The 18,958-nt window shown below is 36.1% G+C and overlaps 1 long non-coding RNA gene across 2 annotated transcripts in view; it reads left to right on the top strand.

Annotated features, from left to right (window-relative positions):
• The window catches only part of LOC127559231 (uncharacterized), a 37,587-nt gene extending 23,124 nt beyond the window's left edge, over positions 1-14,463 (top strand). The window contains exons 2-5 of one of the 2 annotated variants that reach the window (XR_007953090.1): positions 2,053-2,191; positions 12,331-12,463; positions 13,392-13,504; positions 14,107-14,463. This is a non-coding gene — a long non-coding RNA (uncharacterized LOC127559231). Of the gene's footprint in view, positions 1-2,052; positions 2,192-12,171; positions 12,464-13,391; positions 13,505-14,106 lie in introns of both variants that reach the window. The other variant, XR_007953089.1, reaches the window with a different exon arrangement.
• The last annotated feature ends 4,495 nt before the right edge of the window (positions 14,464-18,958 follow it).

Here is an 18,958-nt window from a genome sequence, read left to right as displayed (position 1 = left end):
AGTCATTCACAGTTGTTCTTCAAACAATATTGCTATTATTATAGGATTCTTTTGGTTTTGCTCATTTGACTCATTTCCTGCAAATCTATCCATGTAAAAATACATGGATAAAATTAATGGGTTCATCATTTCTTGTAGTACAGTAGTATTCCATCACAATCATAAAACACAATTTATGCAGTTGTGGATATCTCTTCAATTATTTGTTCTTTGCCATCACAAAGAGAACTTCTAGGAATAATTTTTTTAGAACACATAAGTTCTTTTCTTTATCTCTGATTCCTTTGGTAAAAAGACCTAATCATGGTATTACTTGGTCAAAAGATATACACAACTATATAATAATTTTTTGGGTATAATTCCAGATAGTTCTCTAAAATGATTGGATCACTTCACAGTGCTACCAACAATGTCTTAGTGTCCCTATGTTTCCACAACTCCTCCAGCCCTTGTCATCTTTCCCTTTTATCATTTTATTCAATCTGAATGATGTGGAATGATATCCAAGTGGTTTTAATTTGCATTTCTCTAATAATGATTTAGAACATTTTTATGTTTCTATACATAGTTTTGATTCCTTCATCAAAAAGCTGCTTGTTTATATCCTTTGACCATTTATCAATTGGAGAATGGTTTATATTCTTAGAAGTTTGACAAAATTCCTATTCATTAGTCTGATAGGTAATATGTTACATGTTCTTCTAGTTTTCTTAAGATACCTCCCTTTATATCTAGGTCAGGTATCCATTTTGATCTTATCTTGATAAATGGCGTAAGATATTGATCTATGTCCAATTTCTGCCAGAAAATTTCCTCCTTTGAAATTCAATTTCTTGAATTCTGAAAAGAGCTTGATTAGATTAGGGTTGGACTTTAAGTAAATGTTGGGTTGAATTTTGATGAACCAAATTCAAGAGAGGTGAATGGGAAGAAAGAGAGCATTCAAGCAAAAAGCATAGACATCTTGGGGATAGAAATAGGAGAAATAATGAAAATACTACAAAATTTTAAACTTAAAAAAAAGAAGGGGACTTCTAGAGGTGAATTAAGCCAATCTTTTTGTTTTAGAGATGAGAAAACTGAAGTTTAAATGACTGAATCAAAATTACATAAATAGTACATAACAAATTAAAATTAAAACTAAGGCCCTTTCTGAAATCCTTCCAGTACCTAAGGTTGTTTCAAAGGATACAAGGTGATAATTATGACTGGAAATGAAATATATGGAAACATTTTCTGTATATAAACTATCAAGACTCAGTTTATATACTAGAATGGAACTTGGGGTCCCCAAACAATCTGTCCTGAGGAGATAATCATCTGTCCCTTACCTGACACTCTACCATCTAGAAGGTGAGGGAGTGTCCTAAAGATCTAAGGGCTTGGGGATTGAGGGAAAAAGAGGTTTCTATGAGCCATCAAGTGGACAGCACATCAGAAGTAGCCCCCTTTCTTGTCAGAACTAAAGAATCTCCCAACTTGGATTGAATTAGGGAGACTTAAGCACTGTTCCCCTCCATCTGATGGAACTATTGGGTTTGATGTTAAGTGATGTCATATATGATTTTTCTGGATGCTGGAATAATTTTCTGTGATAAGATCTGTAATAAATGAGATTTTGCAGTCTTAGTTGTTTTGCTTCCAGGTGTCCTTGAGGAAAGTGATAAGGAAATGTGATAAGATTAAAGGGGAGGAGGGAAAGTTGCCTCTTGGACAAGGAAGGTTTGGGAAATTGGGAAATTGCTGACCAACAGCATGAGCTCAAAGAACCAAAGGAAGAACTTCTTTGGTCACATTTTGCTTAAAATTGGACATATTACATACCTTATAAGGGAGAATGGTAACCTGGAAAGGATCCCGACCAATCAGGATCCTGAAAGGAGAAATATGGTTAATTAAATAAACTCCATAAAAAGGAATGACTTTATAAGTGTGTTTCCATTCTATGGAATTGGAGTGAACCCATTTTTTATAAGAATGTAAAATAAAATTTTTTCCAGCATACATCAGTAGTTCACTGGAGTTCTTGGTAAGATATTTTATTTCTTCCAGACTGGGGGCTCTGTCCAGGATCCAGAAATCCCAATTGTGGAATAGCCGCTATTAAAGAAGGGGAAGATGCAGCTTGTGATTTGTGGATCAGCTATGGGCATCCCATTCACGGACTGTTCAAGATTCTAGAACCACATTGGTGAGTAAGACAACTGATGAATCCAGGAAAGCAAGAAGGGAAAAAGAAAGTAGGCAACAATCAGGCAATTCTGTGTATAAGCCAAGGGTAAGAAGATAGACTATCAAGTATTGCCTTTGGTCGTTGGGGCATCTTGTGGGGAAAGGGAATCTGAAATCTCAGAAAAACAAGTAAGATGGGAAAAAACAGTACTTTAAAGGCACCAGGGACATTTTTCCAAATAATTCTAAAAAGAGAGGATGTCATGAAGCAGTTTAAAATGTAGGGTTGAGTAAATATTAGGGTGATCTGGGGCCACAGAGGTGTGGAAAATTTCTACACAGGAGGGCAGAAAGGATCTGCACAGGGAAACTTGTCAGGAAGAGACTTGCATTAAATAGAATATTTACAAGAAACTCTAGGGGAGAAGGAATAGGATACAGAATTAAAGATGTGGGGGCCTGTGGGTGCACAGGCCCAGATGAGGGAGGTTTCTTCAAGAAAAGCAGGAGTGTGTGTGTGTGTGTGTGTGTGTAGTCTTCTAAGATCCTCTCTCAGTCATATGAATTTACAAATGAAAAGATCTGGCCATCTATGATTTTTTAAATGCATTTTCTATTTTCTCTGTCTCTCAGGCCTCTTGATTCAAACTAACATGAATCTTCTTAAAAGTTAAGCTTTCAAAAGATAAAAGCAGTCTCTAGTCTCCATTTGTAAGACAGTATGTCCAACCTTTCTGATAGAAGGTGGGCTCCCCAACAACTCCGTTGCCCTAGAGTCAGCCTCAATTTCTCTTTGGTTGGGGACCCTCTGTGTCCCCAACCCCCAAAGTCCTAAAATCCTCCACTCAAGATTCTGTGGAGTTCTCCTTGGATAGGAGTTTCCCTTCTTTCTCTCTAGATAGAGCCTGTATTCATGTGGCTTGAGGAAATGAATAGAGAACCCTAAAATTCTGGAATATAAGCCATCCTGGACCCCCTGGAAAATATATTCTCTTCATCCCTGCTGCAGAAGGGTTGAATGGATGAGTAAATATATAGGAAAAAAATTATTGGAAGGGAGTGAGGAAGCAGTTTTCTGCCACCTTTTTAATTTGGGAGCTCTGAGAAAACAAATTTGAATGTTGGGAAGTTTCAAGGGGAAGGTCTCATTTTGAAAAAAACTGGCATTCAAAAAGTTTCTCTCCAAAGATATTTGAATTTAATTCAAATTTTTTTGAATTTGTGTCAATTTAGATTGGAAAACCAATTCTAAAACTGTGTAAGAGAATGTAGGAGATAATCACAATTAACTGGTATATGCTAAAATTGTGAATTTATCTGGGTATAACATCTTAGAAATAGTGTACTACTAAAAATTTAAATCTGTGATTTAATTTTAAACTAAAAATTGGGTATTAAAATAAAGTTCTCTGGTAACTTACTTAAATAGGCTACATGTTTGTATCTCCTCTAATTAGATGAAACTTATTTAAGGTGCTATGTTGCTTTCTAACTTATATATTGTGCAATTTGTAAAAATTGCATGAACTATATTTTAAGATTCTATTAGCCCTGATGAACATGTGCTATAAATTTTGTTTTGTGAAGTTTCATCCAAAATTATTAGCTATGTTCTGAATTTTAAGAGTGTCTTTGGGGACTTCCAGTTAAGATGGCGGAGAGGAGGCATACAGCTGCATAAGCTCCGCGCTTTCTCTCACTATCCACTTCATTACAAGCCTCTGAATTAATGCTTGACTGAAAAAAACCCACATATAGTTACCAAGAGAAGCCATCCTTGAGATCCGCCAAGAAAGGTCTGTCTTTACTGGAGGGCTGGGATGGTTTTAGATCGGGCGCAGGCGGCGGGCAGCAGCAGTGAGAGCACGGGAGCAGACGGGAGAGGGGGTGGGGCATGATTGCAGCCGTCTCTGCGGGGAGAGCTTCTCTACAGGTTTGGATACTTTGCTCCGGCAGCAAGTCAGCAGCCCAGCAGAGAAGCTAAAAACACCGGGGCTGAAGAATACAACCCCAAACAGCTGGAGTCTCTCGGGACCTGGCCGCTCCCCCTTCCCCCTCACAGTGACTCAGCACGCTCTGGGATCTCAGAGCGCAGGCGCACACAGTCCTGCTAGTGCCTCACTGCTGCCCCCTGCAGTCTGGAGAGGAAGCTCGATAACACACCCAGCCCCTCCCCCAAAGAAAGACTCCAGTTTTTTCTGTTTTTCTTTGCTAGTTTGTCTCTGATTATTAGACAGAATGAGCAAGAAGCTGAAGAGGACTTTAACCCTTGACAGCTTCTATACAGATAGAGAGCAGACTCTAAATCCTGAGGAGACTAAAAACAGACAGTCCCCAGGTGAATCCCCAAAGGAGGAGATCATCTGTTCCTCAGCACAGATGAACCTCATAGAAGTAATTAAAAAGGCTCTCACAAGGGAGCTAGAAGAAAAATGGGGAAAGCAGAGTGAGGCTTGGCAAAAGGAGAGGGAAGCTTGGGAAAAGGAGAGAGAGGCTTGGCAAAAGAGCCTGGAGAAGTCAGTTAAAGAGAGAGTGGATAAAGAAGTAAAATCCTTGAAAAACAGGATTGGTGAACTGGAAACAGAAAACAGCTCTCTAAAAAACAAAATTGGCGAAATGGAAAAAAATTCCACAGAACAAAAGAACTCAATTGGACAATTAGAAAAAGATCTTTAAAAAGTGAGCGAAGAAAATACTTCACTGAAAATCAGGGTCTAACAAATGGAATTGAATGACTCGAGGAGACAAGAAGAATCAGTCAAGCAAATCCAAAAAAATCAAACAATGGAAAAGAATGTGAAATACCTTCTGGGGAAGACAACAGATCTGGAAAACAGATTCAGGAGAGACAATCTGAGATTCATTGGACTCCCAGAAAAGAATGATGAAAAAAAGAGCCTGGACACTATTTTCCAGGAAATTATCAAAGAGAACTGCCCAGACGTCATAGGAACAGAGGAAAAAAATAAACATTGAAAGGATTCATCGATCACCCACTGAAAGGGATCCTAAAATCAAAACACCAAGAAATATAGTGGCCAAATGCCAGAACCCTCAGATGAAGGAAAAAATATTGCAAGCGGCTAGAAAAACCCAATTCAAGTATCAAGGAGCCACAATAAGGATCACCCAGGATCTGGCAGCATCCACATTAAAAGATCGAAGGGCCTGGAATATGATATTCCGAAAGGCTAAGGAACTTGGTATGCAACCAAAAATAACTTACCCAGCAAGAATGAGCATCTTTTTTCCAGGGAAGAAGATGGACATTCAACGAAGTAAGCGAATTTCATCTATTTCTGATGAAAAAGCCAGAACTTAACAAAATGTTTGATCTACAAATATAGAACTCAAGAGAAATCTAAAAAGGTAAAGATTAATCTTGGGAACTATATTTTGACTATATAGATGTATAAAGAATACATGTATACCTTGTTCTAGAAATTGATGTGGAAAGGACATTGTACCAGAAAAAGGGTAAAGTGGGGGTAGTACATCTCATGAAGAGGCATAGGAAACCTATTATATCTGAGAGAAAGAATGGAGGGGGATGAATATAGTGGGTATCTTACTGCCTTCAGAATTGGCTTTAAGACATATTCTTAAAATCTTAAGACATATTCAATCTATGGTGAAACTTCTCCCACCTCATTGAAAAGTGAGAAGGGAAAAGTGAAAAGGGAAGGAATAAGCTAAGCGGAAGGGAATACGGGAACTGGGAGGGAAAGGGGTAAGATAGGGGGAGGAACTCTAAGGCGGGGGGAGGGATATTAAAAAGGGAAGGCTGTGAGAAGCAAGTGGTGCTCACAAGCTTAATACTGGGAAGGGGGGGAAAGGGGAAAGAAGGGAGAAAAGCATAAACCGGGGTTAACAAGATGGCAAGCAATACAGAATTGGTCATTCTAACCATAAACGTGAACGGGGTAAACTCCCCCATAAAGAGGAAGCGGTTAGCAGAATGGATTAAAAGCCAGAATCCTACAATATGTTGTTTACAGGAAACACACCTGAAGCGGGGAGATACATGCAGGTTAAAGGTAAAAGGTTGGAGCAAAATCTATTATGCTTCAGGTGAAGTCAAAAAAGCAGGGGTAGCCATCCTGATCTCAGATCAAACTAAAGCAAAAATTGATCTAATTAAAAGAGATAAGGAAGGGCACTATATCTTGCTAAAGGGTAGCATGGATAATGAAGCACTATCTATATTAAACATATATGCACCAAGTGGTGTAGCATCTAAATTCTTAAGAGAAACTAAGAGAGCTACAAGAAGAAATAGACAGTAAAACTATAATAGTGGGAGATCTCAACCTTGCACTCTCAGAATTAGATAAATCAAACCACAAAATAAATAAGAAAGAAGTCAAAGAGGTAAATAGAATACTAGAAAAGTTAGATATGATAGATCTCTAGAGAAAATGTAATGGAGACAGAAAGGAATACACTTTCTTTTCAGCAGTTCATGGAACCTATACAAAAATTGACCATATATTAGGACATAAAAACCTCAAACTCAAATGCAGTAAGGCAGAAATAGTAAATGCATCCTTTTCAGACCATGATGCAATGAAAATTACATTCAACAAAAAACCAGGGGGAAGTAGACCAAAAAATAATTGGAAACTAAATAATCTCATACTAAAGAATGATTGGGAGAAACAGCAAATCATAGACATAATTAATAACTTCACACAAGAAAACGATAATAATGCATACCAAAATGTATGGGATGCAGCCAAAGCGGTAATAAGGGGAAATTTCATTCATATCTCTAGAGGCCTATTTGTATAAAATAGAGAAAGAGAAGGTCAATGAATTGGGTTTGCAACTAAAAATGCTAGAAAAGGAACAAATTAAAAACCCCCAGTCAAACACTAAACTTGAAATTCTAAAAATAAAAGGAGATATCAATAAAATTGAAAGTAAAAAAACTATTGGATTGATTAATAAAACTAAGAGTTGGTTCTATGAAAAAACCAACAAAATAGACAAACCCTTAGTAAATCTGATTAAAAAAAGGAAAGAGGAAAATCAAATTGTTAGTCTTAAAAATGAAAAGGGAAAGCTCACCAGTAACGAAGAGGAAATTAGAGCAATAATTAGGAGTTACTTTGCTCAACTTTATGCCAATAAATTCGACAACTTAAATGAAATAGAAAAATACCTCCAAAAATATAGCTTGCCCAAACTAACAGAGGAAGAAGTAAATATCCTAAACAGTCCCATCTCAGAAAAAGAAATAGAACAAACTATCAATCAACTCCCTAAAAAAAAAAATCCCCAGGACCAGATGGATTTACATGTGAATTCTACCAAACATTTAGAAAACAATTAACTCCAATGCTAAATAAACTATTTGAAAAAATAGGGATTGAAGGAGTCCTACCAAACTCCTTTTACGACACAGACATGGTACTGATACCTAAACCAGGTAGGCTGAAAACAGAGAAAGAAAATTATAGACCAATCTCCCTAATGAATATTGATGCTAAAATCTTAAATAAAATATTAGCAAAAAGATTACAGAAAATCATCCCCAGGATAATACACTATGACCAAGTAGGATTTATACCAGGAATGCAGGGCTGGTTCAATATTAGGAAAACTATTAGCATAATTGACTATATCAATAACCAAACAAACAAAAACCATATGATCATCTCAATAGATGCAGAAAAAGCATTTGATAAAATCCAACATCCATTCCTAATAAAAACACTTGAGAGCATAGGAATAAATGGACTTTTCCTTAAAATAGTCAGGAGCATATATTTAAAACCATCAGTAAGCATCATATGCAATGGGGAAAAACTGGAACCTTTCCCAGTAAGATCTGGAGTGAGGCAAGGTTGCCCTCTATCACCATTATTATTTAATATCGTATTAGAAACACTAGCCTCGGCAATAAGAGTCGAGAAAGATATTAAAGGAATTAGAGTAGGCAATGAGGAAACCAAACTATCACTCTTTGCAGATGATATGATGGTATACCTAGAGAACCCCAGAGATTCTACTAAAAAGCTATTAGAAATAATTCATAATTTTAGCAAAGTAGCTGGCTACAAAATAAATCCCCATAAATCCTCAGCATTTTTATACATCTCCAACAAAACTCAACAGCAAGAGATACAAAGAGAAATTCCATTCAGAATAACTGTTGATACCATAAAATATTTGGGAATCTATCTACCAAAGGAAAGTCAGGAATTATATGAGCAAAATTATAAAAAAGTCTCCACACAAATAAAGTCAGACTTAAATAATTGGAAAAATATTAAGTGCTCTTGGATCGGCCGAGCGAACATAATAAAGATGACAATACTCCCTAAACTAATCTATTTATTTAGTGCTATACCAATCAGACTTCCAAGAAAATATTTTAATGATCTAGAAAAAATAACAACAAAATTCATATGGAACAATAAAAAGTCGAGAATCTCAAGGGAATTAATGAAAAAAAAATCAAATGAAGGTGGCCTAGCTGTACCTGATCTAAAATTATATTATAAAGCAGCAGTCACCAAAACCATTTGGTATTGGCTAAGAAATAGATTAGTGGATCAGTGGAAAAGGTTAGGTTCACAAGACAGAATAGTCAACTATAGCAATCTAGTGTTTGACAAACCCAAAGCCCCTAACTTCTGGGGAAAGAATTCATTATTTGATAAAAACTGCTGGGATAATTGGAAATTAGTATGGCAGAAATTAGGCATGGACCCACACTTAACACCATATACCAAGATAAGATCAAAATGGGTCCATGACCTAGGCATAAAGAACGAGATTATAAATAAATTAGAGGAACATAGAATAGTTTATCTCTCAGATTTGTGGAGGAGAAAGAAATTTGTGACCAAAGATGAACTAGAGACCATTACTGATCACAAAATAGAAAATTTTGATTACATCAAATTAAAAAGCCTTTGTACAAACAAAACTAATGCAAACAAGATTAGAAGGGAAACAACAAACTGGGAAAACATCTTCACAGTTAAAGGTTCTGATAAAGGCCTCATTTCTAAAATATATAGAGAACTGACTCAAATTTATAAGAAATCAAGCCATTCTCCAATTGATAAATGGTCAAAGGATATGAACAGACAATTTTCAGAGGATGAAATTGAAACTATTACCACTCATATGAAAGAGTGTTCCAAATCATTATTGATCAGAGAAATGCAAATTAAGACAACTCTGAGATACCACTACACACCTTTCAGATTGGCTAAGATGACAGGAAAAAATAATGATGAATGTTGGAGGGGATGCGGGAAAACTGGGACACTAATGCATTGTTGGTGGAGTTGTGAACGAATCCAACCATTCTGGAGAGCAATCTGGAATTATGCCCAAAAAAATTATCAAATTGTGCATACCCTTTGATCTAGCAGTGTTTCTATTGGGCTTATATCCCAAAGAAATACTAAAGAAGGGAAAGGGACCTGTATGTGCCAAAATGTTTGTAGCAGCCCTATTTGTAGTGGCTAGAAACTGGAAAATGAATGGATGCCCATCAATTGGAGAATGGCTGGGTAAATTGTGGTATATGAATGTTATGGAATATTATTGTTCTGTAAGAAATGACCAGCAGGATGAATACAGAGAGGACTGGCGAGACTTACATGAACTGATGCTAAGTGAAATGAGCAGAACCAGAAGATCATTATACACTTCGACAACGATATTGTATGAGCACATATTTTGATGGAAGTGGATTTCTTTGACAAAGAGACCTAACTAAGTTTCAATTGATAAATGACGGACAAAAGCAGCTACACCCAAAGAACGAACACTGGGAAACGAATGTGAACTATCTGCATTTTTGTTTTTCTTCCCGGGTTATTTATACCTTCTGAATCCAATTCTCCCTATGCAACAAGAGAACTGTTAGGTTCTGCAAACATATATTGTATCTAGGATATACTGCAACATATCCAACATATAAAGGATTGCTTGCCATCTAGGGGAGGGGGTGGAGGGAGGAAGGGGAAAAAAAAATCGGAAAAGAAACGAGTGCAAGGGATAATGTTGTCAATATAAAGTAATCATTAAATAAAAATTTTTTTAAAAAGTGTCTTTAAGATATTTCATTTCCTTTCTTAAACAAAGATAGAGATTTACTTAAAGAGACATAAGGGAAAAGTATAAAATTCCCTTACACAGGTGAAATAGTTCTGAAATCTCTTCACATTTAAGCTTTTGAAAATTCCTGATTAGGATTTTTGGAAGTTAATCTGAAATTGGGGGATTAAAAAGTATGTATTAGTTATTTGCATTAATTTCATAGTTTTATCTTTCTTCTCTTTGGAATGTGAGGGCAAAATCCATCCTTTCCTCTCCCTGGGTGTGGGAAAGTGACTACTCCTTAGCCCACCTGACAATCCCCACACTTCACTAACTGAGGGAGGTGAGAAGAATCCCAGTCACTGGTACTCAGCTCTACCTTTGGGTCCTTTGCTGGTCAAATCAAATTTCTCACTCCTCAATTGCTTCCATTATTTAAAGGGATAACTCTTATCTCAAGTCTGGTCCTTTATCTGAGAGAAAATCATTTCTGTAATGCTGAACATCTACTTAGATAAGATGCTGTATTAATAGTTCTACTACTGAGTAATGCAAGGAACTTCTAAGAGAAATTTGATAATGTTTTTATTTCTGGCTAACTGCAAATTCTCTGAAAATAGTTATTTTAAAACTCATTCTTCTATCACAGGCTCTATTTGTCTTCAGCAAATTAATATTTATTTAAGTGCATCATAATCTCGTTAAATGAATATCATAATAAACATGATCTGTAGCTTTCTTAAAATGCATAAAGCAGGATTTTAACCTGACAATACTTGTGCAAGCAAAACCTCTAATTTTCCTGCACCTAGTTTTGACTATGCCCTCCAGATATATGTGAAAAGTAACCTTGGCATGAGAGTGCCTGCCACCATATCAGCCCTGGGATAGTTTAGTTTATGCATAATGATTTGTAAGCCTTTTTAAAACTCTGAAGCCTCCGATGTGGGACTTGGCTAATTTGAGAGAAAATTTCTAGGGACATCATAACTATTATTATTTTTCCAGTTCGAATCCATGTATGGATGAGGACAAATAAATCAGAAAACCCACCATCCCAGAGAAATGCCACAAGAAGGTGGATATTTGTTTGCATCTGGGTAAAAAGGAGCTTGAAAGATGGCTTTTTGAGCTGTACTTGAGGTCAGACCCTTCTAACTTGATTGCCTATTTGTGTACCTTTCCATTGATTACTGAGTTTGGCTATGGCTTAGAATTGCAATTGCACATGTGTTCCTCATTTATGAATTCATATTTGAAATCAAACAGAATTAAGGATACTTTGTCCTGTTATAATCATGTCCTTGCTTATATCTCTAATGGCAAATTTCTATATTTGGAGCAAATGATCAACTTGAAAATCAATGTCAAAGTGCAAAAATGTAAGATCTTGGTGTTTTCTATCCGAAAATGTATAGTCATTAGGTAAATTAGGGTTTTCCATCATTGGGTAGATGAATATTTGGCCTAGTCATCTGCCTGTTATGAGAGATATATTTTATTAGAAATATTTGTATAAGATCTTTAAATCTTCCAAAATATAAGAACATTTAGCCATTTGATGCAACTGTTTGTGGGACCCAGTTGTTATTTTATTGATTATTGAAACTAAAGTTGAATGATGCATCTTCAGAGTAGACTGGAGAAGAGAATTTTACAATAATCAAAGTTTTCTTAGCAGGATGTAACTTATGGAATATATTGTTACATCAATGGGAAATTCAATTTTATTTAAGTTTATTCCTAATGTAGGAATAGCATGTTTATCCTGTGGCACCAACATGTTTTCTTAGAAATAACTTATTTGATATACACAGACCAAGCCCTAGGAAACCGGCTTGCTGGCCAATTTATATTGGCTCTCCAGTCCATCTTATCACAGTCCTTTGTGGACTGATCTTTGTATCTCAAACTACCTTAACCCCTGCTTGTTAGGTTTGTTTTCTTCTAGGTTTTGGTCAATTGCAGCTGTATCACCCAGCTTCAGAGATCCACTGGATGCTTCAATCAGCTCCTGACTTCCCCCATCCCCAAGCAAACCTCTCAAAATTGAGATCCTGCACATTGACTCTGCTCTGCATTCATTCTCATCAGGAAGTAGTTTCAGAAGAAGATGAGACATCAACCCATACATCCCTGAAAGGATTTTGGGCCCCATTTGATTGGGGAAAACTGGAACTGATTGGTGAATGGATCTGAAACTACTCAGTGGCTGAGTGGGTTCCCAGTAAGGAGTTTATTGATCCCATGTGGAGTGGGGGGGGGGTGATACAGTATTAATGCTCCTCCCCTGTTCAGTAGTATTTGAGATTTAGGATGGGGGACATCGGGTTAAAATTTGGGTAAATATTACTAAAAGAAAAAAGATACTCCACAAACAATTCAGTCTGATGCATGTCAAATTATAGAATATAGAAGCTTGACTAGTCTCAGACCATTAAGTAGCTATTATAAGTATTTGTGCCCTGATAGAGAAAGAGGATTTTATGGAACTGCCCATTTTGGAATAATTTTTGGTTTGCTACAAGGGCCAGACATTTAGAGAATGCAGAACAAAGACTGAAGTCAAACATTTGATTTGGGAATTGATATAATAGCTATAGATCTCTTAGAAAGGTTTGGAATTGTGGTTCTTAAAATGAAGATGAAAGTTAAGGACTTAAGGCAAGTGATAGACAGCATTGCCTGGGTAGAACTGGTAAAGTACTTTTTTAAAAAGGCTGAACAAAAGCAGTATCTGTGCTACCAGTTGCCTCATTGCCCAGATAGTACCATTCCCTTTGGGAATGAAAAAACATGAGTGTGAATTCAAGTGCATGGCTCTCCTGTTCCCAAAATAATAGCCCTAGGAAAAATTACAGTGCTTTGTTATATATCTATTCCTTTCTGTGAGGGAATAAACCAGGCTATACCATCCTCTCATTCCAGCTCTGGAAATCACTCAGCTTGCCTCTCATGGCAAGTTGAAAAATTCCAAAGCTTACAGCTTGTAGGCGCGTGGACCCAAGTCTGGAATGTAGCTGAGGATACTGATAGCTTCTCAGGGATGAGCAAGCAAAGCTTGGGTGAGGTTGTGGAGGCAGGACTCTGAGACCTACTTTGCCTAGAACTGAGTGGGCACCTGTGCACTGATCCCATTTGGCTATTCATTTTAGGCTGGCATTCAAAGAAAGCAAGGCTGAATAAGGAAGAATTAAATTGAGGGCAGTACATGGTGAATACAAGGCTAGAAATCAAGTCACTTCTGTATGGGGCCATTCTTATTCTGGTGAGTAACTATTATTGGATAAATTACATCAGAGAGACAGTGGAAGAAATAGGAGAAGAGTTAGTTCGATGCTGCTATCAGAATGGTAGGGAAAATAGAAAGAATGTCTCTGGACAGGTTGTTAGCAAGAAGAGGAAGAAAAACTGAAAACTGAACCTGTCAAATAGATGTATTAAAAAAAATGATAGTAATGGACAAACTGTAAAAGATATTACTGAAGAGATTAGGAAATTAGCCCACATTCTATTGCAAACTTGGACAAATACTTTTCAGTGATTCTTAGAAAAAAAGAAAATATTGGAATTATGTTGCTTTACTTGGCCCCGTATTCCAATGTTTATGTATGCCATACCTTGGATTCAATTGATTATGAGATTGGTTCAAAGCACTGCCCAGAGTATGGGGAATATTCATCTATTTGGGCACAATGATGTTAAAATGATTATCAGATATAATAGTGTAATTTGTGATGATTAATGTGAATTGATGTTAAGAAAATTTAAAGTATTAAACATGACAAAATGTAGAAGCAAAATCTTTATTTAAAAGGGAAGAATTGTAAGAAATGGGATTTTGTAATCTTAATTGTTTTGCTTCTACAGGTGCCCTTGAGATCTAAGAGTAAATACTTCAGGTAATGTGATAAAGATTGCTGTTAAGGGTGGGGAGAAGAAGAGAGATTGCCTCTTGGACAAAGAAGGTTTGGGAAAGTGGAGAGATGTGACCAACAGCACAAGCTTAAAGAACCAGAAGAAGAACTTCTCTGGTCACATTTTGCTTAAAATTGGGCATATTCCATACCTGAAAAGGGAGAAGAGAAAACTGAAAAGAATTCTAAGCAATGGGATCCTGAAGGGAGAAGTAGGACTAAGTGCCATTAAAAAAAATCTTGATTTGGCCTTTGTAGGTATATACACCCATTTTTGCAAGAATGTAAAATAAAATCTTTCCAGTATTAATCAGTGATTCAATGGAGTTCTTGGCAAGATTTTCTTACAGGTCTGATCATCAAGACAGTGATGTGGATGAGGAGAATTAGAAATATCTTATCACGCTACTTGTAGACTGCTATTCATAAAAAAGTATTAATAATAGACATTAAACAAACTCTCACAATTACAGAAAATCTTTTTCGTCTTTGGTTCTATGTTAAATAGTCCAGAAGAGAGTATGACAGATGAGACTGGGGAGTCCTCTGGCCATAAAGCTTCATTTTAAAAGGCTTCTCTTGCTGGGGTGAAGGGGACAGCCTGAACCAAGATGTAAACAACATGGATTTTAGTGAGCCCTAATAAACTGTCTTAATTGTCTAACATCAAAATCCTGAAATCAAAAGACATCACATCTTGAGCCCACTGCTCTAAAGAGTTCACAGTCTCATCAATTTTTCCTAATAGAGTTCTATGAATGAGAGGCACTATCCCTTATAAGTTCCTCCAGACCAAGAGCTTCTCCACCAGTCAATTTCCCATTCTCCCCTCAGTTTTAAGTGAAAGATACTTGATCCCCACCACATTCCCTCAGTTCAGGGTGAATTAGTCTACCCATTTTTGGTTATAGGGTTTTTATTTTTAGTTTGGACACAGAATGGCTTCTGACAGTGATGCTAATATATTGATATTGGTGTGAAAAATTATTTCCCCAATATTTAATAGCTAATTGGTACATCAGGACCAAAGTTTTTTCCCTTCCCTATTTATTTGGAAACCAACCAGTATGGGAAATCTCAGAGATTTACTCAGGCCAAGCTATAATTAGAATTCTAATTCTAATTCTAATCTTAGGCTAATAGGTACATTCTTATTGTGTTTGTTCAGATAAGTCAGGAAAAATTGCACCCTCTCTTTTGTTAGGCGATATAGATGTCTCTTTGACTAAGGTTTGGGTAACACAGGTCATGTATCAAAAGACATTGATTTTAATATATTCTACATCTCCCATTGTGTTAATCCATCTGAGTTCATTATCCTTCAGGAACACCTACTCTTTGAAGGGCATATAAACTGTGATCCCACTGCCATTCTTTTATTAATAACGTGCTGATTGTATTAATTAAATTTCTTTATATAGAACCAGAAAGATCTTTGGAAGCCATTGAGTTCAATCCCCTCATGTTAATAAATGAAAAATTGAAGACTTACTCAATATGCTGCTTTCTTTGAGCAGGTGATAAATTATTGAGACCTGAGAAAGTTGCAGATCACCCCTACAGCTGAAGTAGTATGGTCATATGGCAGCCTTGAGTTTCCTTACAATGAGGGCCAGAAGTCACATCAGGTCTCAAAGGGAATCCCTAGAGCCTGTCCAAGGAGAAGCAAAACTACCATAGCATTGCCTGGTCTTTGATTCCTATTCCCATTAATGAGTCAGTAGATAGAATACCCAGCTGGCTAATATGTATTCATCTCTTGAAGGGGGTGACAGTCCCACTGCTCTCCTATCTGCATACAGCTGACCTCTAGATCTCAGTCACTGCCAGAGATCCATAACAAAAGCAATTTTTAAAGTATTATTGCTTCTGTCGAATTACAGATTCTAGACACATCCAGATGTTTTCTTCCCAGAACCAGAAAAATCCATGATGAGTTCTACAAGGAATCAATGGGCCCAAGTCAGATCTATTAAGCAAAATTTGATGCAAGTGGGAAAGAGCTTTATTCTCCTACCCCCAATTCCCACCTCCTTCTAAAAGCAGGCTTAACTTCTCCTTTCTCTCTGGAAAATCCTTTAACTGTTTTAAATTCAGTTCGTTTTTTGTTCCTCACAGGAAACAGTTGGATTTCATAGGGATATGGTGAAAGAATAACATGAATAGGACAATGCTTCCTTTCATTTATGTATTTAATAATAGATAGTATTGTTCTCTTTGGCTTTTACATAGCAGTTATTTCCAGATATATTCATCAACCTTCCCAATGGGCTCATTCTTCCAACAAACAGTTAAGCAAAGCTAATTAACACACTATTTCTGAAGCTGATTTTGTGCCTAGATCACTTCACCACCTCTGTCTAAAAGGATAGGAAGCTGTCTCTTAATCTTCTCTTTGGGGCCCAAATTAGTCATTACAATTACTCTTGAGTCTAGCTTAATTTTGGTATTCTTTTCATTTAAATCATTGCCACCAAGTATATTATTCTCTTGGATCTCTATTTCACTCTGCATTGTTTATACAAGCTTTCTCTTATATCTTACTGTGCAGTATTCCAGTATGAGCATATATCACAATTTATTCAGTCACTTCCAAATCCATGTGCATCCTTTTTGTTTTCTTTCTTTTTTTTGGCTACCACAAAATGTGCTATGAATATTTTGACATGCCCTTTTTCTACATTAAACCAGGAGTGGGAACTCTTAGTTTAAAAGGTAAAGCTTTGTAACTTTTCTTTATTTTGTATTATTTTCTAAAACTGTTGAAGCAATTTATACCTCCACCAGTAATATTTTTGTAGGCCTGTCTTACCATAGATCTGCCAACATTGATAGCCATCATTTTTGCCAGTTTTCTAGGTATTAGGTGTCAGAGTCAATTTACATTTCTTTTATTATGAGTGTTTTAAAGAAATCCTTCATATGGTTGTTGCTCATTTTTTATTTTTTTATAAACTGCTGGTTTATATTATTTTTCATGCATTTATTTAACTAGTGCGTATTATATGCCATGTACTATGCTAAATTCTAAAGACACAAAAAGATGAAACAATTCCTATCCTCAAAGAGCTTACAGTGACCACTTATCCTTAAAGTGATGCTTCTTGTTCAGCTACATTTCCCTACATTATCTTGGACCTTTCTTCTATTTAGACATAATTGACATGTTTATACATTATCATCATCTTCATCTTCATCATCAGTCATAATGACAATAGTAAGAACAACAACTAACATTTATTCAGTATTTAAAATATGCCAGGTTCTGTGCTAAATTATTATCTCTTTTGATTCTCACAACAACTCTAGGAATTATATCCTATTATTATCATCCACATTTCAGACATGAGAAAATCACACAGCTAGAGAGGATCTGAGGCTGGATTTGAACTCAGTTCTTCCTCACTCCAGCACTCTATCCATTGTACCACCTACTTAGAATTTTCAAGCTTCAACTGTCCACAGGTATAACAATCTGCACTAAATGTGTGAAATTCTGAAACTCAGTGATAATCACATGTTTAGAAATCAGGATTTCCTTACTGGTCATAGAGATTTCATAGGATAAAATGTGACCATATCTTCTACTCTAATAACAGCAATAATATTTTATATTCATATAATGACTTAAGACTTAAAAATTTTTTCTCTGCATACTAGCACTTCAAGGTACATGGTGCAAGTTTTATTATTCCCATATTATAGACAATGAAACTGCATCTGAAAGATTGTGACTATTAATAGTTAAGTCTTCTTTTTACTACTCTAAGTCTGTTTAATGTCCAGACGTAGGCGGTTGTCAGTCTACACTGGGTCTTAAAAGGAATTTTGTAAGTGAAAAGCCACTTTATTCAGTAGGTTTAAGTTTATGCTCAAAAGGAAAAAGTATGTAGCTTAACTGAAGACATGTAAGGGAGTAGGAGATAGAAACAAAAGAAGGATACTTTTGAACTCAAATGAGCCCCTTTTACTGAAGCCTGAATTAAAACACACAAAGATGGAATGAGAAGAGAGTAGAAAAGGTTTAAAATGAGGTAGCCTTATGCAAGATAGTCTTTATGTCATAGCAGACTAAGTTCATAGTGTCTTAGGACTTCTGGCTTCATGCTTCAGGGCTAATGCTGAATACGTTTTGGCATTAACAATTTCAGAAATCAAAGAGCTCAAAGATTTACAGAGGGCAGGGACTAATTGGTTTCTCATTCCCTTCGAGATATCAGCAGAGAGCTGTTATCAGTCAGGGAAACATTTGTAACCTTCCAGGGAGGGAGGAAGAAAAGATGTGAATTAGGGCAGGAAGTTTTTAGTAACCAGATAAAGGACAAAAGGAAGGAAGGAGGGGAGGAATGATTATAGAATAGAGAGTCTGTTGGAAAGAGAAAGACTAGACCAAAAGCAGAAGAGCTTTGTTAGTACTAAATACTAGTAGATAAAAACAAATATATAATCAATAAAAAAGATGTAAAAGTAAATGTAAATTTTAATAAAATACAAAAATGGCTTGACCTTTGCATTCCTTTCTTAGATTCTTAAATCTTTCATCTTTATTTTTATGATTTTATATATCTATAGTTAGTGTTCTGCCAATTTTCCCTTGACAGCATTTCATTTGTTTTTCCATATTTCTTTGTTTTCTTCATATTTGCAAGTTTTCTTGGTTTCATTAAGATTCTATTATGTTGCTGTGCCACCATTTATTCAGTCATAAAACATCTGAGCTAGTTTCAGTTTTTCCAATTACAAATAAGGCCCTATGAACATTTTTGTGCGGATCTATTTTGTTTCTCTTTTTTAATAATATCTGG

This window comes from Antechinus flavipes, chromosome 4, assembly GCF_016432865.1.
Source record: "Antechinus flavipes isolate AdamAnt ecotype Samford, QLD, Australia chromosome 4, AdamAnt_v2, whole genome shotgun sequence".
NCBI classification, from domain to species: Eukaryota; Metazoa; Chordata; class Mammalia; order Dasyuromorphia; family Dasyuridae; genus Antechinus; species Antechinus flavipes.
This window is presented reverse-complemented; position numbering and strand designations above follow the sequence as displayed.